Source organism: Myotis lucifugus, unplaced genomic scaffold (assembly GCF_000147115.1).
Source record: "Myotis lucifugus unplaced genomic scaffold, Myoluc2.0 scaffold_81, whole genome shotgun sequence".
NCBI classification, from domain to species: domain Eukaryota; kingdom Metazoa; phylum Chordata; class Mammalia; order Chiroptera; family Vespertilionidae; genus Myotis; species Myotis lucifugus.
This window is the reverse complement of record NW_005871129.1, coordinates 3,257,432-3,284,526: the sequence shown is the minus strand read 5'-3', so window position 1 is coordinate 3,284,526 and position 27,095 is coordinate 3,257,432. Positions and strand designations below refer to the sequence as shown.

The window sequence follows — 27,095 nt, the reverse complement described above, 5'->3', positions numbered from 1 at the left end:
GTAGGGAAGGCATTTCATATGGGAAGAGAAGTAATACCTCATATAGAGTCCAAAGCTAGACTGAAGTGAACATTTTGATTTTTTAAAATGTCATCAAATCTCTGGATTAGTCTTTTCTGTTTACTGTAAAGCAAAAAAAAATGGCTTTCATATTAATGACTAGATATTTCTGAGCCATTTATATTCATTCTTTATAAATTAAAACCATTCTCTTTGCTACTCTGTTCATTAATTCATTATGTACCAAATAACACTATGAGGACACCACAATACTCCCCACAGTGCTTTTCAATAAATCATGAAAGTCACCAGATAACTGGGACTTTCAAACACCTACAATGAGTGAGGAGCTGAGAATTTGAGGAAGCCACAGGAATAATTTTAGAAAAAATTTTTTTCACATGTGCAGTGCCGCAACCTTGGGCTTCCTTATTTTCCCTCATGGGGTTCCATAAGCTTTTAGCTCTAAAGTTTTATTGAGAAATACAACTGGGAAATTCTCAGGGATCTGCATTGATCCTTTCAACTGCCTGGTTGTAAAATTAGTGAGGGAAAAAGGATAGGAAGGCTGTCAGTTAAAAACAAAGACAAGACATGTTTGAATTAAAAGAATAGTGTTTGTGACTAATATATTCCTAGACTGATTTTCTATCTTATTCATAGCAAGAAATAGGTGTTTATGTTGATTAGGGTCCATTTGCAATTCATTCTGCAAAACAGTGTCAGATTTGCTGGTGAGCATTTTAATACTGGTTTATATTCTCTAAAGATATCATCCTATATAATAAAAGCCTAATATGCAAATCGACTGAACGGTGGAATGACCAGTGGAACGACTGATCACTATGATGCACACAAATTACCAGGGGGCAGATGCTCAACACAGGAGCTGCCCCCAGCCCGTAGGTCCCAGGACAACCAAGTCAGGTGCCAGTGGGGGCCCCCCCTAATCAACCCACCAGTAGCCCTGCAGAGTGTGGCAACCAGTGGCAGCAGTGGGGTCGGGGCTGGCCGGCAAGCAGGCAGTGTCAAGCCGGCCAAGGCGGGTGTCAGCAGTGGCCCCCCCAATCATCCCACCAGTCACCCCACAAGTTGGCCCTGATCGCCGGCCAGACCTAGGGACCCTACCCATGCACAAATTTCATGCACCAGACTTCTAGTTCTGCTGATAAAAAAAATGAGATCCTAATTTGTACAGGCTTAATCAGAATATAATCCAATGTATTAAACTCAATATACAAAATACATATTCACCACATTTTACATCTCTAAAACTTCACCAGAATCTAAATAATAATTAAATAAATAACTTGATAGAGAAAAATTAAAGGATCTTCTGTATTTTCAAATTCTTATAATTCTACACAACATCTACTCACCTTTTCATGTTTTATTAATCATATTCTATTCATCAAAAGATAAAAGAAAGACACAGTAAGAAATTTTGAGAATAATACTGAAGGAGTTGTAATCTATACCTTGTTTTGAATTAGGACTGCATTTAAAACTTACTGAGGAAAAAGATAGCTACTCACTTATTCTGAAAAATAAGAAACAATTAAGACCTATCTGTAATTTCCTTTTGCTCTTTATCATAGCATCTTGCAACCCTTAAAATCATGGTTTGCTTCCTAAAGCTATCAAATAATGTAATGAGTTAAATAATCTAGTTTTTTACCTTGGTTTTTGGTTGAATTAAAATAGCAACCAATATTTAGATTTTCATATGAGAGCTACTCTGTAAGTCTTGGTAGATCATCCTGGAAGCCACATTACTACCATCACCATCACCTTCTACTCATCACCTTCTACTCATCACCTCTGTAACTTGGGTGTCCATAGAAAGAGATCTTGGCAAGGACTGAAGTCACACATCAGTATAACTTAGGGAGTTTAGAATACCTTTGGGTCATACAAGATATTAAATGTTGCCCTGAGAACTCTGCCCATATTTCTGAATAAAACTCAAAGTACTCATGTTGGAAAACATTCGATTCATCTTAGTCTTACAATCATTTTCCTAAATTAATGTGAATGGGAGAATATGGGAGAAGGAAGATAAAGAGTGACTGTTCTGTTTAATTATGATTTAATGTCATCTTCTGAGATTACACAGTGGTAAACATGGGTTTTTGAAGATGCTGACTTGAGTTTGAAGTCACCTTTCCTGTGTTCCTTGGGTAAATTACTTAAATTCCAAGTTTAAATTACCACAATTTAAATGAAGCTAAATCCATCTATCTTGCACAATTCCTATTAGTATTAGGAATAATCCATATCAAATGCCGAGCACAGATCTTGTCATTATATATTAAATAAATATTTAATAAATTGTAGCTAACATTATTGCTATTCTTTTAACATCCCTTTATAATGTTATTAATTTACTTAATTTTAGCTAACAATTTGAAATATGTAGACACCTTTTAAAAATGTGAGTATTAAAAAATATTATTATACATAGGGTGTCCCCAAAAATGTATGCACACACTTTGAGTAATTTTAAAGGTGATGTTTGTTAAAATACATTTTATTTTCAAAATTGAGCTATCTGCTATTAAAGTGTGTGTATATTTTTGGGGACACCATATTTATGTATGTATTTTAAAAAGAACTGAAGCAGTGATTTCTTTATTTTTAAAATGCCTGCCTCCGTATTTGATATTTTCTCAAACAGCAACTTAGAAGAAAAAACTTCAAGATACTTCTGCCTTTTCTCTAAGCATTTGTTAGATTTGTCTATTTCAACATTTAGCCAGAAATATACTTTATATAAGTTGAAAGTTAAAAGCAAACCTCAGAGGGAAGGTAGGGGAGGATGGGAGTAAGGGGGAGACATCAACCAAAGGACTTGTATGCATGCATATAAGCCTAGCCAATGGACACAGACACCAGGGAGGTGAGGGCATGAGTGGCGGGGAGGGCAATGAGGGAAATAGGACTCATATGTAATACCTTAATCAATAAAAATAAAATAATAAAATACATTTTTAAAAAAAGCAGTGGCTTAATTTCTTAAAATTAATCATTCAAATCTATGCAAATTGAAATGTCCAAATGTGATGGGAGATGTAAAATGCTAACTGCAAGTGATTTTAATAAATTAAAAACTAATGCTATTATCATTAATAAAAAACATTTAAGAACAGATTTTTCCACACTTTATTTGTCTATCTAATCCTGCATAAAGTGTTATAGTGACTAGCCCAATTTAGTTCCCACCACATTGCTTCAAATGGCAGTCACCAAGATATGAAAAAGACCCTATAGAAAAGAACAAATGTTGCAATCATCTGTATATTCTTGTATTTTTAAATATGATTTTATTTTTTAAACTAGAAAAATGTCTTTATTTCAAATACATGATAACAAGTTTGCCTCAAATTTTATTGAGGCTTTGGTCTTTTTTGCACTCAATTATATCTTGCAACAGAACATGAAGACATATACTCTCATAAAGTGTTAACAGCATTCATAATGTTGATTCCCTTATGATTTTAATATTTTACAATTATTTTTCAATTATTTTTTAAAATTCTCTTTTATATAAAAAATATATATTTTGTTCAGGAAGACCAGAACAAGAATTTTCCAATAAGACTATACGGAGACACAACAAATGCAAACATTTATACCAAAATACCAAAAGTGATTCAGCTATTGAAAATATCCTGCCATAGTCTAATTAGCAGTTTGCTAAAGAATAGTACTCTTTCTTATTGGTCTTCTGAATAATGATTAGACAAAGAGAAGTAACTTTAAGGTTAAAAAATAAATTTTAGAAATGATTCTCCCCACCCTAATCCTACATAATAAAGAGGTAATATGCAAATTGACCCTCATGCCCTCACATCACAAGATGGCCACCCTACGTCGTCACAAGATGGCCACCCCCATGTTGTCACAAGATGGCTGGCAAGAGAGGGCAGTTGAGAGCGATCGGGCCGGCAGCGGAGCAGTTAGGTGTCAATCAGGCCGGCAGGCAGAAGCGGTTAGGGGCAATCAGGTAGGCAGGCAGGCAAGTGGATAGGAGCCAGCAGTCCCGGATTGTGAGAGGGAGGAGCCAGCAGTCCCGGATTGTGAGAGGGATGTCCAACTCCTAAACCGGATCCCTGTGTGATAGGGCCTAAACCGGCAGTTGGACAGCCCACAAGGGGTCCCAGATTGGAGAGGGTGCAGGCTGGGCTGAGGGACACCCATTCAGTGCACGAATTTCTTGCACCAGGACTCTAGTATTATATAGAAAATGCAATTTCAACATACGTCTCTTCCAGAAAATAATTTTAAAAATCTTTGTGCAAAATGAGTTGGATACATAATTGGCATGCAGTGAAGTCAAAATCTATAAAATAAGACCTGGCCAGTGTTTCTTGGTGGTTAGAATGTCAGCCATCACACCAAATGGTGTAGGTTCAATTACTGGGTTGCAAGTTTGATCCCCCGCCCTGGTTGGGGTGTGTGCGGGAGGCAACCAATCATGTGTCTCTTTCACATCGATATTTGTCTCTCTCTCTCTCTGCCCCATCCCCCCCTCCCACTTAATTTCTTTAATTAAATTTTATTAATTTTTTTAAAAAATAAAAAGAGAAAAAAAAATCTATAAAATAAACTCAGGTATCATGAACAACGAGTCCAAAGCATTAGCTGAGATAAAATCCTTATATGAGGTAAAGGCAAGTAAGAGCTCCCAGGAGTTTAAGATGTTCATTATCACTAAAATGATGAACTATTATCCTAAGGTGCAAACCTTATCACTCAATGATCTACATGATTTTTGGCCGTTTATCTCCTTTTTCAATAAAATACCATGCAGGTTATCATGTACATATCAAAAATGAAAGCACATATATTTGAATGAGACAAATTAATTTACTCATGATGTAGGAATCCTAGAATGCTATCTGGTCAATTCAATTAGATGCTGATATATTTGGTCAAGAATATCCACATTCATATCAGCCTAAGGCAGGCGTGAACTACCGTATGTTTAATATACACTAATAAAAGACAAACATGCAAATTGACCATACCATTGCTTTGCTTAAGTCATGCCCACTAGCCAATTAGAGCGACTATATGCAAATTAACCCAACCAAGATGGCGGCCGGCAGCCACAGAGCTGGAGCAAGCAGGATGCTTGGTGCCCCAATGATGGAGGAAACCAAGCTTCCCGCCTGCCGCGGCCAGCTCTGAGCTCCACTCAAACCAACAAAGTTTCAATTATAGAAGGTAAATAAACCTCAGATACCTGCTTTCAGATGGCCATGGCCATGGAGCTGGAGTGAACAGGAGGCTTGGGTTGCCCCTGGCGATGGAGGAAGCCAAGCTTCCCTCCCACCCACCCTGGCCGGCTCTGAGCTCCTCTCAAGGCTACAAAGTTTCAATTATAGAAGGTAAATAAATCCCAGAATTAAAAAAAAAAAGGGAGAGGCTGGGAGCTTCCGTCGCCGGGGGTCTTGGCCAGCCTGAAAACGGCCCTCAGCCCCTCACCCAGACTGGCCAGGCACCCCAGTGGGGACCCCCCACCCTAAAGGGGGTGTGGCCAGCCTGAAAACAGCCATCAGTCCCTCACCCATGCTGGCCAAACCTCCATGGGGTGAGGGTCCCCACTGGGGGGGGGGGCTTGACCAGCCTGAAAACAGCCATTAACCCTCTCACCCATGCTGGCCAGGCACCCCAGTGGGAGACACCCACCCTTAAAAAGGGGTGTGACCAGCCTGAAAACAGCCATCAGCCCCTCACCCAGGCTGGCTAGGCACCCCAGTGGGGACCCCCACCATGAAGAGGGTGTGACCAGCCTGCAAACACCCATCAGCCCCTCACCCAGGCTGGCCAGGCACCCCAGCAGGGACCCTCAACCTGATCCGGGACACCCTTCAGGGCAAACCAGCCAGCCCCCACCCATGCACCAGGCCTCTATCCTATATAATAAAAGGGTAATATGCAAACTGACCCTAACAGCAGAACAACTGGGAATGACTGGTCACTATGACACACACTGACCACCAGGGGGTAGACTCTCAATGCAGGAGCTGCCCCCTGGTGGTCAATGGGCTCCCACAGGGGGAGCTCTGCTCAGCCACAAGCCAGGCTGATGGCTGCCAGTACAGCGGTGGTGGTGGGAGCCTCTCCCGCCTCCTCAGCAGCACTAAGTATGTCCGACTGTAGCTTAGGCCTGCTCCCCGCTGGCAAGTGGACATCCCCTGAGGGCTCCCATGCTGCCAGAGGGATGTCTGACTGCCAGCTTAGGCTCAATCCCCTGGGGAGTGGGCCTAAGCCAGCAGGTGGTCATCCCCCGAGGGCTCCCAGACTGCGAGAGGGCACAGGCCGGGCTGAGGGACCCCCTTGCACAAATTTTTGTGCACCAGGCCTCTAGTTTGATTATAAGCAGAAATATAAACAGTATATGTTATTGTTTGATACTATCGGAATGCTCTCAATTAAAACTTACATGATAACAAATGGGTCTTTCTTTCTAACCTGGGTGATAACCCTAATAAAATATAAATCTACAAGTAACAGTCTATAATTCAGAGTAGTAGATAACGTGGTGGCAAATTGTCATACATGTCTACCTCCAGAACATTTCATGGATCTCACCAACGGAGGTAACGGACAAGAGTCTGTTGCTTGAATTCACTGTGCCGTCCTGGCCCCTCTGATTCCGCCCGATAAGCAAGCCTCAACCTATGACAACGCAGTCTTCTTTGCTTTTGTCCTTCTTGCTCCTGCCCCTCGTATCTTCTTTGTGCCTGAATGGGAGTCCCCTGACTCTCTTGCTGGTCCCAAGTCATCGTTTTCTAGACTAGCGCTACCTAAAACCTTTCTGACTCCCTGGCTTGGAAACTCGGACATCACACAGCCCCCTGTACCTTCTGTTTGCGAGGCAGCGCTAATGTCCTCGGAGAGACGTTCATGTCCGAGCCGGGCGCTGCTAGGCACCTCTTCATTCCCCAGGTGATGGCTGGGAGCAGCACTGGCTTCTTAGGCGGCAGCTTTCAGCACAGGCTCTGCAACCTGAAGCCTGCATGGTATCACCTTCAAACAGTTCTCCACCAGCTCTTCCTTTCCCCGCCTCCGAGTTTACATCACCATCTTCGTGGTTCAGTTTTCCAGCCAACTCCATCTGAGGGTCTTCTGGAAAGCCCAGGTTGTCACTGCTTCCGGCCACAGTGCTCTGTTTTGGATTTCCACGCCTGATTTTTCATCAGGAGATTTTGCCTGCTTTTCTTCCTTAACTTCACTTAGATCTGGGTTCTGAAATGTTAACACTTTCTTAACATCCTTAGGGGTTTCTACAGGTGCCGGTGACGTTTTCTTCTTGTTTTTCTTTTTTTCTTGTTTTTCATCTTCTTTTGGGATGAATCCAATCCCTCTCCCTGAGGGCCTTTCTTTTCTTCACTGGGTTCTCTCTTGGCCTTTACCGTTGTCCACCTGCTGCCTCCTGAGCACCGGCTGCTGGAGAAGAGGGACTGGCCGGTGTTTCTGTCTGGATGGTTTCTCTTCCAGGAACCCCATTCCCTCATCCTCTTCCTCACTGTTCGCCCCCGCTCCTGTGCTCGGAACTGGGACCTTCCTTGGTTCAGCCCCTTCCTGGTTGGTGAGCTTTCTCTAAACTTGGGCCCAACTCTGTGGGGACATCTACCGCACATGTGTCATGACTTGCTGTGTCATCACTATACCTTGGAGGATATGAGGCCACTGTGCCTGCTCCTCCAATCCAGCTAGCCCTGCCTCCACCGCACCCTAGGAGCTGCTCACCTTTCCAACTTCAGGTATTTGCACAGGAGCAGATTCCTGATGTGGTTTTGTGCTAACCTCTCCCAAACTGATTTGAAAATCTTGCTCTTCTTTTTCCTGTTTTTCTGCAGCTTCTTCACTTTGGTTTTTTATATCCAAGGCATTCCAGCTGCCCTGCCCAGTCGTAGGACCCGGGGTTTCACCATCTGGTTCTCTCAAACTCTTAGACTGCTCAAGGGGAGCCCCAGTCCTAGCATCCGGGGTGCTTGTGAGCTCCCTGGACTCAACCTGCTCTGCATGTTCAAGGAAGGACGTGCTCTCTAGAACTGGGCATTGAACCTGTCCCTCATCTGTAGCTAATGTTCCTAGGGAGGGGGCACTCTCACCAGAAGTCAAGACCTCCGTGTCCACACAATCCTCTATGGGGTCCTCTTTGTGCTGTTCCTGCTCAGTATTTTGCAAGATTTCTCTTTTCCCACATTCTCCACAATTTCACTTTTCACCTCCACTGCAGGGGCTTTTCCTAGGGTCCCGTCCCCTGTTGCCTTGAGGGCATTCAACTCTTCTTTAGTCATCTTGGTGGGACCTGGGTATCCAACACTATATGGGGTGTCTGAAGTCTCTCCATTGGTAGCTGGTTCTGAATTTAGGATTATTCCATGTTTCTCAAGCCTCTCCTCTCTCTGCTGCAGGGCATTTCACTTGGGCGAGCTGGAACTGCAGCGGGCTGTGGGTGTGCTTCTCCCGCTCGAATTCTTTGCTTTTCTCCTCATACTGCCGCCTAGACTCCGCCAGCTGTTCTTCCAGCTCCAGCAGTGTGTCCTTCGGGTATAGACCTGGTATGGGTAGCTCATCTTCTCATTGTCCAGCTGGGAGCTGGCAACCATCACCTTCTTATACTTCTCTTCCGCTTCTGCTAGCGAGTCCTTCATCTCCCTAATGGACACCTTGGTTTAGGTGGAGATGGAGGTGCCCCCACTCCCTCTCCGGCGAGGCCCGTGTGGTGGCAGACAGGCCGGGCAGGTTACAAGACAACTTCTCAGTGAAATATTTTTCTGGTCTCTCTTCAACCCCGCCAGATCTTCTGCTCAGGGGCTGTGATGCCTATAACTCTCCATCGTAACCATTTGTCTCCTTCTGCTGCCACTCCAGTGCCTTCATCCTGATCTCTCATAAACATGGTATATCTCTCCACTTATTTTGGTCTTCTTTATATTTCTAAGAAAACTATGATAAAGTTTAATATATAAATTAGACACAGTAAGAGATTAACAACAATAATAATAAAGTAGAACAATTTTAACAATATACTGTACTAAAACTTATGTCTCTCTCAAAATATCTCATTGTACTGTACTCACCTTTCTTCTTATGATAATGTGAGATAATACAATGCCTTTACAATGAAGTTAGGTAAATGACATAGGTATTGTGACATACTAGTAGTGTTAGGCTACTATAACTATTACTTGAACACGAACACTGTGATACCAAGGACAGTCAATCTGATAACCAAGAAGCCTGCTAAGTGACTAACGGGCAGGTAGGCTACACGGAGTGGTGTTAAACAAAGTGATGATTCACATCCTGGGCAGGATAGAGCAGGATGGCACAAGATTTCAACATGCTACTCAGAATGGCACCCATTTTAAATCTTATTAATTATCTATTTCTGGAATTATCCATATAATATTTTCAGACCACAGTTGACCATGTTAACTAAAACCGTGAAAATTGAACTACAGCTAAGAGGGAAGGGGTGGCTATTGTATTAAATAACACATTTTCTCCTATTGCATATTCATTGTCTAACTATATATGTAAAATAGATTTTTCTAAAGTTGTTTGCTTAATTCAGAGCTTCCATTTGATGAAAATTGACAGAAATATTAAATTTAGCAAACAAGGACATTTAAAAATTTATTAGAACTAAATTCCATATATTCAAAAGTAAGGTAAGGATATAAATAGAAGAGTCGAGTCAAATTTCTACAGTTTAAAATTATAGTGTCTAGAATAAAAATGAATTGAGTGGAGTTTGTTACAACTAGAAATGATGAATAAAAGATTAGTAACTTATAAAACAACAATACAAACTAGGAAAAAATAAACACTGAGAGAGTTAAAAGTGAAATATGCTTTTGTGAGTTGTGCAACAGGAGTTGTGAAGTGGAAGCAAAAGTATTCGAAGAAATAAAGGCTGAAAAATGTTCAAATTTGAGAAAAATATAAACCAAAAAAAATCACAGGATATATGAAGAGAGATATATCAGAGTCAAATTGTTCAAAACCAGCAACAAAGAGAAAATCTGTAAAGCAGTAGGAGATGACACATTTACAAAGGAATAAAGATATAGATGACAACATATTTCTCATTGGAAACATTGTGAGAAGACAACAGCATTACAGAAAATATTAAAGTAACACAACCTAAAGAACAGCTAAAGCAATCTTTTTTATAAAATTCAAAATCGCAGGATATTTTCATAACATATTATTGTACTTTTCCCTCTTATTAAAACCTAGGTTAATTTTAACATTAAAATGTCTAACATTCCCAATAAAACCATTAAAAAAAGATTAAGAGTACCTAATACTCAAAACAAACAAAATAGGGCACAATAAGTATACATGCAAAAGTTTTCCAATTGTGAATTAAAAAACAACAACAGGGTAGTAGCTATAGAAATTATCAAAGACAAAGAGTGAAAATGAACAGAAATTATTCATGAATAAAACTCTCCCATAAATCATTAAGAAATGTTAATTTCTTAATAAACATGAGAAAAGGACATAAAGAAACATTACACAAAAAATGAAATAAAAACTGGTTCAAAAAGAAAATTTCTCAATCTTAATTTTAAGCATATAATATAAAAATGAAATGTAGATATTAAAGATTTTTACATTATAATAGAAGAATATAAATTGTGTTTAAATGTGTATTATATGCAGATTATGGTAGTGAATTTGAACAATTTGAGGGTAAAGCATTTGGCAATATGAATGAAGAAACTTAAAACCATTTATTTATTTTACCCAGTAAATCTAATTCTGAAAAGACTAGCCTAAGAAAATAAATATAGCCACCAAACCTGAGAAACAATTGTGAAGTTCACAGTTCAGAAGTACTGATCATAGGACTCCCACACCTCACCACCATAAAACTAAAGACCTATTTACAGTGGTTCCTTTTACTCAGTACACCATGTCCAGCTATCAAGAAAAACTTACAAGGAATTTTAAAAGGCAAAAAACAATCTGAAGACAAGCAAGAATCTGAACCAGACATGAGAAGGATGTTGGAATAGTCAGACAAAGAATTTAGCACAACTATCTAATCTAATAAAAGACAAACATGCAAATTGGCCGTACCTTCGCTACACCTTAAGCCATGCCCGCCAGCCAATCAGAGCGACTATATGCAAATTAACCCAACCAAGATGGCGGCCGGCAGCCACGTAGCTGGAGTGAGCAGGAGGCTTGGTTGCCCCAGTGATGGAGGAAGCCAAGCTTCCCGCCTGCCGCAGCCAGCTCTGAGCTCCACTCAAACCAACAAAGTTTCAATTATAGAAGATAAATAAACCCCAGATACCTGCTTTCAGCCGGCCGTGGCCACGGAGCTGGAGCAAGCAAGAGGCTTGGTTGCTACAGTGATGGAGGAAGCCAAGCTTCCCACCTGCTGCAGCCAGCTCTGAGCTCCACTGAAGGCAACAAAGTTTCAATTAGAGAAGGTCAATAAATCCCAGAATAAAAAAAATAAAATAAAATAAAAAAAAGGAGAGGCTGGGAGCTTCCATCTCCGGGGGGCTTGGCCAGCCTGAAAATGGCCCTCAGCCCCTCACCCAGACTGGCCAGGCACCCCAGTGGGGACCACCCACCCTAAAGGGGGTGTGGCCAGCCTGAAAGCAGCCATCAGCCCCTCACCCAGGCTGGCCAAACCTCCATCGGGTGAGGGTCCCCACTGGGGGGCGGGAGGCTTGACCAGCCTGCAAACAGCCATCAGCCCCTCACCCAGGCTGGCCAGGCACCCCAGTGGGGACCCCCCACCCTGAAGGGGGTGTGACCAGCTGCAAACAGCCATCAGCCCCTCACCCAGGCTGGCCAGGCACCCCAGCAGGGACCCTCACCCTGATCCAGGACACCCTTCAGGGCAAACCAGCCAGCCCCCACCCATGCACCAGGCCTCTATCCTATATAATAAAAGGGTAATATGCAAACTGACCCTAACAGCAGAACGACTGGGAATGACTGATCACTAAGACACACACTGACCACCAGGGGGCAGACGCTCAATGCAGGAGCTGCCCCCTGGTGGTCAGTGCGCTCCCACAAGGGGAGCTTTGCTCAGCCACAAGCCAGGCTGATGGCTGCCAGTACAGCGGTGGTGGTGGGAGCCTCTCCCGCCTCCTCAGCAGCGCTAAGGATGTTGGACTGCAGCTTAAGCCTGCTCCCTGCTGGCAAGTGGACATCCCCCGAGTGGTCCCGGGCTGCCAGAGGGATGTCTGATTGCCAGCTTAGGCCCAATCCCCTGGGGAGCGGGCCTAAGCCAGCAGGTGGTCATCCCCCAAGAGGCCCCAGACTGCAAGAGGGCACAGGCCAGGCTGAGGGACACCCCCCCCAGAGTGCACAAATTTTTGTGCACCGGGCCTCTAGTTCTATATAATAAAAGGCTAATATGCAAATAGACCGAACGGCAAGCAACTGGATCAACCGAACAACCAAACAACCAGTTGCTATGACATGTGTTGACCACCAGGAGGCTTGCACGGAACATGGCGGGCATTGGCTGTGGTAGGATGGTGGAGCAGGTGAGCGGGGGTGCCAGACCAAGGAAGGGTGCCTGTCACTGTCATCAGGGTGAGCCTCTGGTAGTTACTGAAAATTCTTTGCTCCTGCACACCACGGTCCTGCCTGGCACTTGCACCTGTAGCTGGCGCTGGAGCCACTGCTCACACCCGCTGCCAGTGCCCAGTGCTGGTTCCAATCACTAGTTGCCATCAGCAGGTGTGAGCAGCAACTGCTGACCCTGATCACTCCTGAGGGCTTCTCCACCTCCCCCTTCTCCTGAGGGGCAATCTGGGCAGCAGCTGCCGCTCGCACCCACTGACAGCACCAGTCCCACTTGCACCCGGTGCTGGCACCAGCCCCAGTAGCTTCGCGTTTTCAACGGGTGTGAGTGGGGCTGGCACTGTCAGTGTGTGGGAGTGGTGGTGGCAGGAGCGGGACTGCCAGCAGACAAGTGACTGGTGGCTGAGGCGGGAGGAGCTGGTGCAGAGGATGGGCCAACACCCACACCTGTGCCTATCGCAGCCTGGCGGCCCACAGTTCCTTTCAAGGTGCACGAATTCGTGCACTGGGTCCCTAGTCCTATATAATAAAAGCCTAATATGCTAAGTGTCTGGTCGTCCGGTAGTCTGTTCAACCAATCAAAATGTATTATGCTAATGATATGCTAAGGCCGCTCAATCACTTGGTATGATATGCACTGACCACCAGGAGGAAGATGCTCCAACCAGTAGTTGAGCTTGCTGCTAGGGTCTGGCTGATTAGGACTGAGCTAGATGGGACGGATACGCCTTGGAGCCCTTCCATGGTCCCTCCCTGGCTGTCAAGCTCCTGCATCCCTCCCCGGCCCCAATCATGCACTGGTGGGGTCCCTCAGCCTGGCCTGCACCCTCTCACAATCCAGGAACCCTCGGGGGATGTCAGAGAGCCAGTTTCAGCCTGATCCCACAGGCCAGGCCAAGGGACCCCACTGGTGCACAAATTCGTGCATTGGGCCTCTAGTAATTAATATGCTAAGGTTTCTATTGGATAAAGTATACAGCATGCAACAATGTGCAATGTAAGCAAAGGGAAAGAAATTTTAAGAAAAAATAAATAAAAAATGTGGAAGATAAAAAAAAAGCAATAGAAAAGAAGAATGCCTTTAATGGACCTTCTAGTAGACTGGACCTAGCTAAGGATAGAATTTCTGAGCTTGAAAATATATTAATAGAAATCTTCAAAACTTAAAAGCAAAGAGAAAGGCCTCCCCCCCACCCCCCCCCACCAAAAAAAAATAGAACAGAATATTCAAGGACTGTGGAAAAGCTACAAAGATCTAACGTTAGTATAAAGATAATACCAGAAGATGCAAAAGAGAAAGGAGCAGAAAACATATTTGAAAAATAATGACTGAGACTTTCTCAAGTTAATGTCAGACATTAAACCATAGATCTAGAAAGCTCAAATAATACCAAGTCAGATAAATGTGAAGAACATTATACCTAGTCATATCAGTTTTAAATTACATAAACTCAAAGACAAAGAAAAAAATTTCTGAAAGAAGTCAGAGTGAAGTTATAGCTTACTGATAAAGGAGCAAAGATAAAAGTTACAGCTGACTTATTCTCAGAAACCACACAAGCAAAAGAGAGTAGAGTAATATATTTAAAATGTTGAGAAAAGCAACAACAAAAACACCATCAGCCTAGAATCCTGTACCCTTGGAAATTATCCTTCGAAACTAAAGGAAAAATAAAGATTTTCTCAGACAAAGAAAAATTGAGGAAATTTGTGGCCAGTGAACCTGCCTTGCAAGAAATGTTAATTCTTTAGGAAGAAGGAAAACAATATGAGTCAAAAACTCAGGTCTACACAAAGAAAGGAAGAGGATAAAAAAAAAGGAGTAAGAGAAAGTAAAAATTAAAACTTTTATTTTTTTAAACAGATAAACAGTTTGTTCTGCTTATGATGTGTGTATATATATAACTTCCTCTCCATTTTGACTTGACTCCTCCAACGTCCTCAAGGTTTTTTAAGGCGTCTAAAAAATAGACCAATAGATTTACTTCTTAGTGGGAATTAAAAATTCTCATCCACTGCTGGGGCTGACCAGCAGACCCTGAGCCACAGTTGAATGATTACTCTGACACAGGATTTCTGTGAAAGAGAGGGCTGAGAGACTGCCTGGCTAGAGAAACCAAACAGCCTTGTTCGCCTGCCTCTTTAGGCTTTTATTATAATAGCACTTTTAGATACAATCAGTAGGGTAAGCATTCTTGGGAGGACACATGCGTCCGCAGTGTCCTTTAAGCAAGGGTGTCTAAAGATTAAACATAAAGATTCCAGTAAATACCCAATGGTCTGCACATACACAGACCAGTTTGGAAAGGTCAAGGAACAATTAGGGGCAGTTGCCTTCAGCCAACTCCCCTCAGGGGTTCTGATAAACAGGGGTTTCTGCCTTCAGTCAACTCCCCTAGGTCGGAATTTCCTCCTTACAAACTTTCCAACCAAGTCTCCTGTGCTCCCCCACAATCCACCTGTATGTATGTTGTCCCAAATTGTAGACGACTTCCCAGGTCCCTCAAGTCTTTAATTTCCTCCCAGCTTTCTGCTGCCCTCTGCTGGTCTACTATGGCATATAAACATTTATAAATCTTGAGTTTTACATCAGAGGGAAGTAAAACAATGATTTTAAAAATTTAATGTGCTCCCAAATCTCCCGAGAAGCTTGTGAATAAAATATATGCTCCAAAAGCTCTCACTCAGAGAAAATTATTCTGTATATGTGAGGCAGGAATCATGAATGTTCACTTCTAATAGACAATGTTATTCTGATTCATGTGAACTATAAACACAATTCAAGAAATGCTGAAATTGCTCAGCTGACATGGTTCAGTGGATGTGTCAATCTATGAACCAGGAGGTCGTGGTTTGATTCCCAGTCAGGGTACACGCCTGGGTTGCTCAATCTTCAGTATGTAACATGCAGGAGGCAGCTTATCAATGATTCTTTCTCATCATTGATGTTTCTATCTCTTTCTCCCTCCCTCTTCCTCTCTGAAATCAGTAAAAAAAATATATTTTTTAAATTAAAAAAAGAAATGCTGAAATAAGCAAATCTGGCTCAAACTCTTGATTATAACCTTTTAATTAAAAGAACAAGTCTTGAAGAGATTATGCTAATTTAGAAAAACTGGTATTTGCATCATTTTCAATTAAATTATTTATTTTATATTTAAATAACTATGCAAAAACATTAATTTTTAGAATTATTTTATATTCAAAATGAGAGCAAAATTTAAAGGAAAATAAATACCTAGCTACAAGGAGGTGCAGTGGCCTCTAACGTTTATATATTGACTAATTCTGCTTATTCCTAAAGTATCTCCTCCTGCCCAATTTTTAATTTGGCTAGTCATTATGACATATCAGCTTTTTCTTGCTATAATAAAATAATTCTAATAAATCTCACTGATCTTACCTGTAAACATTGGGTCATTATTCTTTAAGGACTGAGTCAATCTAATAAATAAAAGACAAAAGCTGCTCAAGTAAGCAAATAATAGGCTTGGTATCAAATTCGTCTCTTACTAATGCCTATTATAACATTTCTTTACCTCATTACCTAAATCCATGATTCATAACCTGAACCCCATATTAGAATTATCTGGGAAATTTAAGAATATATCCCACTTGCCCTAGCTGGTTTGGCTCAGTGGATAGAGCGCCAGCCTGCCAACTGAAGGGTCGTAGGTTTGATTCTGGTCAAGGGCACGTGCCTTAATTGTGGTTGCAGGCTTGATCCCCAGCCCAGGTCAAGGAGCATATGGGAGGCAAACAATCCATATGTCTCTCTCACATTGATGTTTCTCTCTCTCTCTCTCTCTCTCTCTCTCTCTCTCTCTCTCTCTCTCTCTTCCCTTCTCTTCTACTCTCGCTAAAAATCAATGGAAAAATATCTTCAGGTGAATATATATATGTATTCACTCATATGTGGAATTTAATGAACAAAATAAACTAACAAACAAAATAGAAACAGATTTAGATAGAGAACAGACCTACAGTGTCAGAGAGGAGGGGAATTGCAGGGCTGGATGAAAAAGATGAAGGGATTAAGCAACAACAACAAGAAAAAAAAAAGAAACCTTATAGACACAGACAATAGCATGGTGATTACCAGAGAGGAATGGGGCGGGGTGGGGGGTTAGAAGAGGTTATGGGGGATAAATGGTAATGGTAATGGAAGGAGACTTGACTTGGGGTGATGAACACAATATAATATACAGATGATGTGCTATAGAATTGTACACCTGAAACCTATATGATTTTATTAATGAATGTTACCCCCACACACACACATATACAGATATATAGTCACACTTGGTTCTCATTCCCAGAAATTCTGATTTAATTGATCTAGGTGCAATATGGATATCAAGACTTTTTTAAGCTCCCTCAGTTAGTTTAATATGCTCTAAAACTTTGATTTTATATAAAATTCTGGTCAGAACACTGGTTGCTATAAATCTGTTTTCCCAGGCTCTTGGGCATCCCCTATGTCTCACCTCCATTTACTGTCATTCTTATCCTAAAACTACTGATAGAACATATAACCTCTCAGTACACTGTAAAACTGACTGGAGGATTTCATGGTTTTGACATAGCTGGTTGGCTCAGTATTAAGGGGAAAAAAAGATCATTAAAAAAGTCTTCTATTCTTTTATCTTTACTCATTAGAAGCCTAATGTTTTTTTAAATATTGCCATTCAAAGGATCTTTGAGTCCCTTCTTTTTCCGAAGGCAGTTGAAAAATAAAACAGATAATATAATTTGCTTTTCTGTATTGATGGCTTCACTAATAACAATTTACTTTCTTAATTCTGATTCTGGGAATGAAATCTATTTCTATTTAGTCCTAACTTACGTAACATAACCAATTTGTAACCATACTATACAAAGGATTAGAGATAAATACAGTATCTTCTGAAAAAAATGGAAATCTAAACTAATATAATACAACTAAAGTCTTGAATGCATTATGAATGGGATATAAAATTACTTTAGGTCACATATGAAGAAATATGCTATTTGAGTTTGGGCTCATCAGTATGAATTTGTCTAAAATATTGGGATTTACCTTTTAAAAATAAATTAGTACTCTAATAGCCATCCGTCTCTAAAGCTAGAATAAAGTTATAGTCTACAAACCAAACAACTGGGTACATTTTTGTTTCCCATTGTCATTAGGTAATATTAAACTTCAATGCAAACCATATGAAGGACAATACATACCTCAATCTACAACTTGGAACTGTTGAAGGAACTTGAAATTACTTCATTAATTCTTTAAATAATTTAAGTTGTAAAAGAAAGAAGAAAATTTAGGCAGGCTTGTGAGTTTGAACCTAAGTATTTAATGTACATATTTAATTGAAAGAGACAAATTTAAGTAGAAATCTGGACTGCATTTTAAATAAGGTCAACATCTGGCTGCAAGAAAGGCACTTGTCATAAATTCTATGCCCAATCTTTTCTAGAGAAGAATGCACACAAATGTAACAAGATAGAGAAGTTGTTATACTCTTAGTAGTTTGCACATTCTCCTCTCTTGATGAAATGCACAGTTGTGGGAGATATTTCAAAAAATTCTAGTCTTGTCTCAAGTCAATTGAAAAAGTAGGCTTTTACCACCAAAGAGTCAGGGAGTCTATGAAGAGAAAAGGAGAGTAGATTGAATAAAAAGTGGTAGAAAAGGGTCATTATTTTTAGAAAAGTAATACAATCATAAAATTCTTGGTGCAAGACATCTATGGAAAACAGTGAAGCAGCTGATTTCCCACAGGCTGGAAGAAAGCACGGTAGTGACAGAAGACAACATAGGACATGTTAACTCTAGGCAATTTTCCAGAAACTATGGCTAGGCCTCACAAAGTAACAAAACAAAACAAAAAACATTTAGATTTCGTGAAATTCATTTACTATAGATTGAATGCAATCCCCATTAAAATACCAACGGCATACTTCAAAGACCTAGAGCAAACTTTCCAAAAATTCATCTGGAATACAAAGAGACCCCAAATAGCTGCAGCAATCTTGAGAAAGAAGAACAAAGTTGGAGGGATCACAATACAAGATATCAAGCTATACTACAATGATACTGTTCTCAAAACTGCTTGGTATGACACAAGAACAGACATATAGACCAATGGTACAGTACAGAGAACCCAGAGATCAACCCAAGCCATTATGCTCAATTAATATTTGACAAAGGAGGCAAGAGCATACAGTGGAGTCAAGACAGTCTCTTAAATAAGTGGTTTTGGGGAAATTGGACAGATACATGCAAAAGAAAAAGAACAAAAAGAAAAGAAACTAGACCACCAATTTACACCATACACAAAAATAAACTCAAAATGAATAAAGGACTTAAATGTAAGACAGGAAACCATAAAAATCCTAAAAGAAGCTATAGGCAGCAAAATAGCAGACATTTGCCCTAACAATATATTTACCAATACAGCTCCTAGGGCAATGGAAACTAAGGAAAAAATAAACAAATGGGACTACATCAAAATAAAAAGCTTCTGCACAGCGAACGAAACCATTAACAAAACAACAAGAAAGCTCACTGCATGGGAGAGCATATTTGCCAATATTATCTCCAATAAGGGTTTAATCTCCAAAATTTATGGGGAACTCATACAACTTAACAAAAGGAAGATAAACAAAAAAATGGGCAAAAGACCTAAATGGACACTTTTTGAAAGAAGACATACAGAAGGCCAAGAGACATATGAAAACATGCTCAGTCAGTAATAATCTGATAGATGCAAATCAAAACAACAATGAGCTACCATCTCACACCTGTCAGAATGGCTATCATCAACAAATCAACAAACAAGTGCTGGCCAGGATGCGGAGAAAATGGAACCCTCTTGCACTGCTGGTGGGAATGCAGACTGGTGCAGCCACTGTGGAGAACAGTATGGTGTTTCCTCAAAAAATTAAAAATGGAACTTCCATTTGATCCAGTAATCCCACTTCTGGGAATATATCCCAAAGAAACAGAAACACTAAACAGAAAGGACATATGCACCCCTATGTTCATAGCAGCACAATTTACAATAGCTAAGACTTGGAAACAGCCTAAGTGCCCATCAGCAGATGAATGGATTAGAAAATTGTGGCACATCCACACAATGGAATACTACCCTGCTGTAAAATAGAAGGAATTCTTACCATTTGCCACTGCATGGATGAAACTGGAGAGCATTATGCTAAGCGAAATAAGCCAGTCAGAGAAAGATAAATATCACATGATCTCACTCATTTGTGGAATATAATGAACAACATAAACTGATGAACAAAAATAGAACCAGAGTCATAGAAGCATCGAACAGACTGTCCAACCTATGAGAGAAGGTGGGGGGTGAGGGTTAAGAGATCAACAAAAGGACTTGAATGCATGTATATGAGCAAAACGAATGGACACAGATGAGGAGGGGGGTTGAGGGCATGTGCTAGGGGGTGGGGGTAGCTGGGGAGAGGTCAATGGGGGAAAAAGGAAACTTATGTAATACTTTAAACAATGAAGAATTTAAATTAAAAAAAAATAATAATAAAATGTTTCACCTTTAATAACAAAATAATAATAACAAACAAATAAATGAAAAATAATTCTTTATTGTTGAAAGTATTGCATATGTCACCTTTTCCCCCCATTGACCCCCTCGAGCTCCCCCACCCTTAACCTCCTGACCCGGGCCTTCAGCACCCTACTGTCTGTGTCCACCCACCCTCCCCCACCTTCCCTCTGAGATTCAGCACTCTGTTCCATGCTTCCATGTCTTTGGATCCTCTCCTTTCATCAGTTTATTTTGTTACTCAGATTGACCATATGAGTGCATCACGTGATACTTGTCTTTCTCTGACTTATTTCACTTAGCATGATTCTCTCCAGGTCCCTCCATGCTGTCTTCATAGTATTCTATGGTATAAGTGTACCACAGCTTCTTTTTTCTACTCATCTACCTACGGGCACTTGGGCTGTTTCCAAATCTTAGCTATTGTACATTGTGCTGCTATGAACATAGGGATGCATACATTCTTTCTGACTGGTGATTCAGGTTTCTTGGGATATATTCCTAGAAGTGGGATCACTAGGCCAAATGGCAGTTCCATACTTAATTTTTTGAGGAAACTTCGTACTGTTTTCCATAATGGTTGCACCAGTCTGCATTCCCACCAGTAGTGTACTAGGGTTCCCTTTTCTCCGAATTTTCGCCAGCACTGGTCATTTGTTGATTTGTTGATGATAGCCATTTTGACAGGTGTGAGATGGTACCTCATTGTTGTTTTGATTTGCATCTGTCAGATGATTAGTGACTTTGAGCATTTTTTCATATGTCTCTTGGCCATCTCTATGTCCGCTTTGGAGAAGTGTCTATTTAGGTCATTTGCCCATTTTTTAATTGGATTGTTAGTCTTCCTTTTGTTAAGTTGTATGACTTCTTTATATATTTTGGATATTAACCCTTTATCAGTTGTATCATTAGAAAATATGTTCTCCCAAAGAGTGGGCTCTCTTTTCATTTTGTTGATGGTTTCCTTTGCTGTGCAGAAGCTTTTCATTTTGAGGTAGTGCCATTTGTTTATTTTCTCCTTAGTTTCCATTACCTTAGGAGATGCATCTGTAATCATATTGCTACAAGAGATGTCTGAGATTTTGCTGTGTATGATTTCTTCTAGGATTTTTATGGTTTCACAACTTACATTTAATTATTTTAGCCATTTGAGTTTATACTTGTGTATGGTGTAAGTTGGTGATCTAGTTTCATTTTTTGGAATGTATCTGTCCAATTTTCCCAACACCATTTATTAAAGAAACTGTCTTGATTCCAATGTATGCTCTTGCCTCCTTTGTCAAATATTAATTGAGTGTAATGGCTTGGGTCGATTTCTGGGTTCTTGGTTCTGTTTGATTGATCTATATCAGTGATTCCCAAAGTGGGCGCTACCGCCCCCTGGTGGGCGCTGCAGCGATCCAGGGGGGGCAGTGATGGCCACAGGTGCATTTGTTTTAACTTTTTTTGTATTACCTTTCTATTCTGAGTTCAATAAATAGTTTCATAATTTCAAATTTCAATGTTTCTAATTTACACCTTTCTTTACTATATTTTACGAAAAAGGTAGAAACATTAATACATATATCTTTCTGTTTAATTGCTATTAAAATTTAAAAAAAATTAATTTCCAGGGGGCGCTGAGTAATATTTTTTCTGGAAAGGGGGCGGTAGGCCAAATAAGTTTGGGAACCACTGATCTATATACTTGTTTTTGTGCCAGAACCAGGCTATTTTGATTATGGTGGCTTTGTAGTATAACTTGTAATCTGGTACTGTGATTCCTCCTTCCCCTGGGATTTTCTGAAATAGTTTGAGGAGGATAGGTGTTATTTCTTTTTTAAAAAAATATATATTTTATTGATTTTTTTACAGAGAGGAAGGGAGAGCGATAGAGAGTTAGAAACATCGATGAGAGAGAAACATTGATCAGCTGCCTCCTGCACACCTCCCACTGGGGATGTGCCTGCAACCAAGGTACATGCCCTTGACCAGAATCGAACCTGGGACTTTTCAGTCCGCAGGCCGATGCTCTATCCACTGAGGCAAACCAGTTAGGGCTCATTTCTTCTTTGAATGTTTGTTAGAACTCTCCTGCAAAACTGTCCGAACCTGGGCTTTTGTTTGCTGGGAGTTTTTTTTTTTATTACTACTTCTATTTCATCAGTTGTTCTTGGCCTATTCAAGTTTTCTGATTCTTCCTGATTGAGTTTTGGGAGATTGTATTTTTCTAGGATTTTGTCCATTTCTTCCACATTGTCCAGTTTGTTGGCATATAGTTGTTTATAGTATTTTCTTACAATACTTTGTATTTCTGTGGTGTCAGTGGTTACTTTTCCACTTTCATTTCTGATTTTATTTATTTTGGTCCTCTCTCTTTGTTTCTTGATGAGTCTGGCTAATGGTTTATCCATTTTGTTTATCCTGTGAGAGAACCAACTCTTGGTTTAATTGAGCTTTTGGTATTTTTTTTTTAGTCTCTATGTTATTTATTTCTGCTCTAATCTTTATTATTTTTTTTCCTTCTATTTACTCTGGGCTTTTCTTGTTGTTCTCTTTCTAGGTCTTAGGGTTAAAGAGTTTATTGCTGATTTTTCTTGTTTTTTTGCATTATGCCTCTAGTGCTATGAACTTCCCTCTCAGGACTACTTTTCTGTGTCTCAGAGATTTGGGGTCCTTGTGTGTTCATTTTCATTTGTTTCAGGAAGTTTTTAATTTCTTTCTTGATCTCTTAGTAACCAATTCATTGTTTAATAACATGCTATTTAGCCTCCCTGTGTTTGAATGTTGTTTTGGTTTTTTTTTGGGGGGGGGGGCATTACTGTAATTGATTTCTAATTTCATTCCACTGTGATCTGAGAAGATGCTTGATATAATTTCAATCTTCTTGAACTTGTAGACTTCTTTAGTGTCCTAACATGTGGTCTATCTTTGTGAATCATCCATGTGAACTTCAGAAGAATGTATATTCTGCTGCTTTGGCATGAAATATTCTATAAATGTCAATTAAATTCATCTGATCCAGTGTGTCCTTTAGAGTCACTGTTTCCTTGTTAAGTTTTTGTCTGGAAGATCTATCCAGTGAAGTCAGAAGTAGTTAAAGTCACCTACAATGACTGTATTGTTGTCAATCTTTCCAGTAAAGTCCTCTAGAAGTTTTTTTATATATTTAGGTGCTCCTATATTGGGTTCATATTAGTTTACCAGGATTATATCCACTTTTTCAATCAATTTCTTTAGTATTATGTAGTGATCTTTGTTTTCTCTTATAATGGCCTTCATTTTAAACTCTATTTTGTTGGATATGAGTATTGCTATTCCAGCTTTTTTTTCTTTCTCCTTTGCATAAAAATTTTTTTTCCAGCCCTTCACTCTCATTCTGTGTGTGTGTTTTTTGTTCTGAGGTGGGTCTCATAGACAGCATTTGGTTGGGTCATGTTTTTGTATCCATTCAGCTACCTTATGCCTTTTGATTGGAGCATTTAATCCATTTACATTTAGGGTTATTATTGATAGGTACTTATTTATTGCCATTTTAATTCTGTATGCTTAGGTTTCTCTCTCTGCTTCTTCTCATTACACCAGTCCCTTTAGCATTTCTTGTAATGATGGTTTGGTAGTGATGAATTCCTTTAGCCTTTTTTTTTTTTTTGGTCTGGGAAGTTCTTTATTTGACTATCTATTTTGAATGATAGCCTTGCTGGATATAGTAATCTTGGTCTCAGATCCTTGCTTCCCATTACCTTGAGTACTTCATGCCGTTCTCTTCTGGCCTGTAGAGTTTCTGATGAGAAATCACGTGTCAGCCTTATTGGAGCTCCTTGGTAGATAACAGTGTTCTTTTCTCTTGCTGCCTTTAACATTATCTCTTTGTCTTTAACTTTTGGCATTTTAATTATGATGTGTCTGGGCATGGGCCTGTTTGGTTTCTTCTTGTTGGAATTCTCTGTGCCTCCTGAACTTGTATTAATTTTTTCTTTACCAGGTTAAGGAGATTTCTGCCATTATTTCTTCAAATGTGTTCTCTATCCCTTTCTCCCTTTTTGCCTCTTCTGGCACACCTGCTATTCCAATATTGTTATGTTTCAGTTCCCTTAAGCTATCCTCCTGCTTTTTAATTTTTTTTTTTGTTCTCTGATTGACTGATTTTTTCAACCCTGTCTTCTATTTCAGTGATTCAATCCTCAGCTTCCCCTAATCTACTGTGTGTTCCTTCCAATGTGTTCTTTATTTGTGTTATGTCACTCTTTATTTCTGACTTTTCTTTTTTCATAGTTACTATATCTTTTTTTATGATGTTGAGCATCTTTACCATCATTACTCTCAACTCTGTTTCAGATAAATGTCTTATCTCTACTTCATTTATCTCTTCTGGAGAATTCTCTTATTTGTCTCCTCATTTTGGCTCTCTGTTTGGGTTTGTGTTTATGTATTAGGTAGATCCTCTACACCTCTTGTAGAATATATATACTACAGCATTGTCACTAGTAGAGTATATGATCACTGAAAGAAAGATTTCCCAACTCACGCATTCTCTAAAGAACTGTATTTTTAAATTGGCCTCCACTTCCTGATGATGAGTAAGGTTTGAAAAAGAGCTGTGTCCAACCTTGACATTGTAATCTGCAGGCAGCACCACCAAGTGCAGAAGCCTCTGCCTTAAACTAGTCAGCACAAAATGAAGAAGTGAGCTTGAACTAGAGAGTACAAATATGTGACTGTTATACAATCTTGATATAAAATGAGATGCCTGGTTGTCTATTTTACATTCACTTTTAGAAAACTCTTAAAATAGATATCTATTTATAATGCCTATTTCTCTCCTTTTCCAATCTTTCTTCAATGCATTGCAATTTTTTGCTCAACTATACCTTTAAAATAAATTTTAACAAGGTGATCAATGACTAACATGTGGTTAAATGCAATGGAATTTTTTTTAAAGTCATAATTTTGTTTTAGAATTCTCTCTTCTGTCTGTTTTTCTGACACAATCCTCAATTGATTATTTCCCTTCCTCCCTCCATTTATTTTTTCTGATTTATCAATTTAATTTACCTGATATTTAGATTCAGGATCCTAGTACATGTGTCAGCAAATGATGGCTGTGAGTCAAATATCAGCTTGCTTCCAGATTTTATAAAGAAAGTCTTATCAGAATATGGCATGTTCATTCACTTATATATTGTCTATGGCCAATTATACACAATAATGGCAAAATGTGTAGTTGTGAGAGAAACCACATAGCCTACAAATGTATACACACTAATTTCTATGACTTCTTTTAAATTTTGAAAAAAACCTGTATGTTAATCAACACTGACTTTATCATCATTCAAAGTGTATACATTTTTAAGGGTCACCTTGTGTATATATACCTTCACAGAAAAAAATTGTTGACCCCAATCCTAACTACCTAACTATGGATCTTAAGTAATTTTTCTTATATTTTTCTAGTTATTATTTTTTGTGAGAGATCACACTGTCTCCCCTGCTTTCCGTTTTTACCTTTGAACAGAATGACTTTCAAATGTATATATTCAGGCTTTCAGAACTTTATATCGCTGCATATAGTTCTAATAGAATGTCTCCCACCCTATATAATAAAAGCGCAATATGCAAATCAACCGAACAACCAAAGAGCGGAATGACCATCCAGATGACCATCCGGGAACACGCTGTAATACCCACTGGTGCCAAGCCAGCCAAGGGGCGATGTGATTGGTCAAGGGCCCAGCATTGCCCCATGATCGCACTGCAGAGGGAGGCCCAGGCAACCAATGGGCAGGCTGCAACAGGTGGGCGGGGCCTCCATCTGGGAGGGAAGCCGGTGCTGGCAGCTAGGGGAAGGAAGGCCTACTCTTAGCTGGGGGAAGGAAGGCCTACTAGTATATCATAAACTGAGGTTCCAAACTGAATTTAAAATCTTACACTCACAAACCTGAATTTAAAATCTTACACTCACAAACCTGCAGTTCTTTCCCTTAGTAAACAGCACCACCATTGATTAAATACTTAAATCAGAAACCTGCATCCATAACACCTCCCTCTCTTTATACCAGCCTAAGGCAAACTGTATGAATTCTAATCAGTTCTAGTTTTTAGTATCTTTAAAAGCTATCTACTTATATCCATATCTATCTATTCAGCCTTCATATAATCACCCCTCATTTTTCATGTCAACAATTGCAATAAGCTTCTAATTGATCTCCCTGAATCCACTACTTTCTTTCTATAGAACAAAGAGATTTTTTTTCAAAATGTATACCTAAGCATTAACTGCACATTGTAAGATGTGGTTGTAATTAATATGTTTATGGTATGCAGGCTTTCATGCACTGCAATGTGATTTTTCATGTTGCTTCCACTCTGGCTTATAGGCTGAGATACTTAGGCAATCTCTTAAATATATACACACTGATAATAAACCTTTGAACAACTACCTAAGTGGTATTGTGATATATAGCTACATACTGAGTTTAAGTTCTGTGCATAGTTTGCACTCCATTCACAGTAAATGCTTTATTTATAAAGCCAAACACCACTTTAATAGATTTATTGCATTCACATGCAATAAAAAAGTAACTGTACTTTCATACCTGTGCTTTTGCAATAAGCTGTTTTATATTGAATGTGAATGTAAAGGACTTAAAGACTCCCCTGCCCCAAATTCTGTCCACAGCTTCAGGCCAGAGTTTTAAGTAAATTAAATCTGGTGTTTATCAACCCAACCACCCCCTCTTTTCCCATGGATCCAGGCACATAACTTTATCTGTGTCAACCTGTTCCTGAAATCCCACATCATTTTCAGAAAATAGCAGGTTCTAAATCCCACACCGAGATCTAGGAAAGCCTCTCTAACAATACCACAAAATAACATTCCTTTCTATGTCTACAATGCCAAGTAAGAAATTTGTCAGTTAGAAAATGAGTTTACACATGTATCTTTTGTTAACTATGCAG

The 27,095-nt window shown here is 39.8% G+C and overlaps 1 pseudogene; it reads right to left on the bottom strand.

The window, feature by feature from the left end:
* Positions 1–6,946: 6,946 nt before the first annotated feature.
* LOC102432104 overlaps positions 6,947–27,095 on the bottom strand; it is a 39,357-nt pseudogene continuing 19,208 nt past the window's right edge.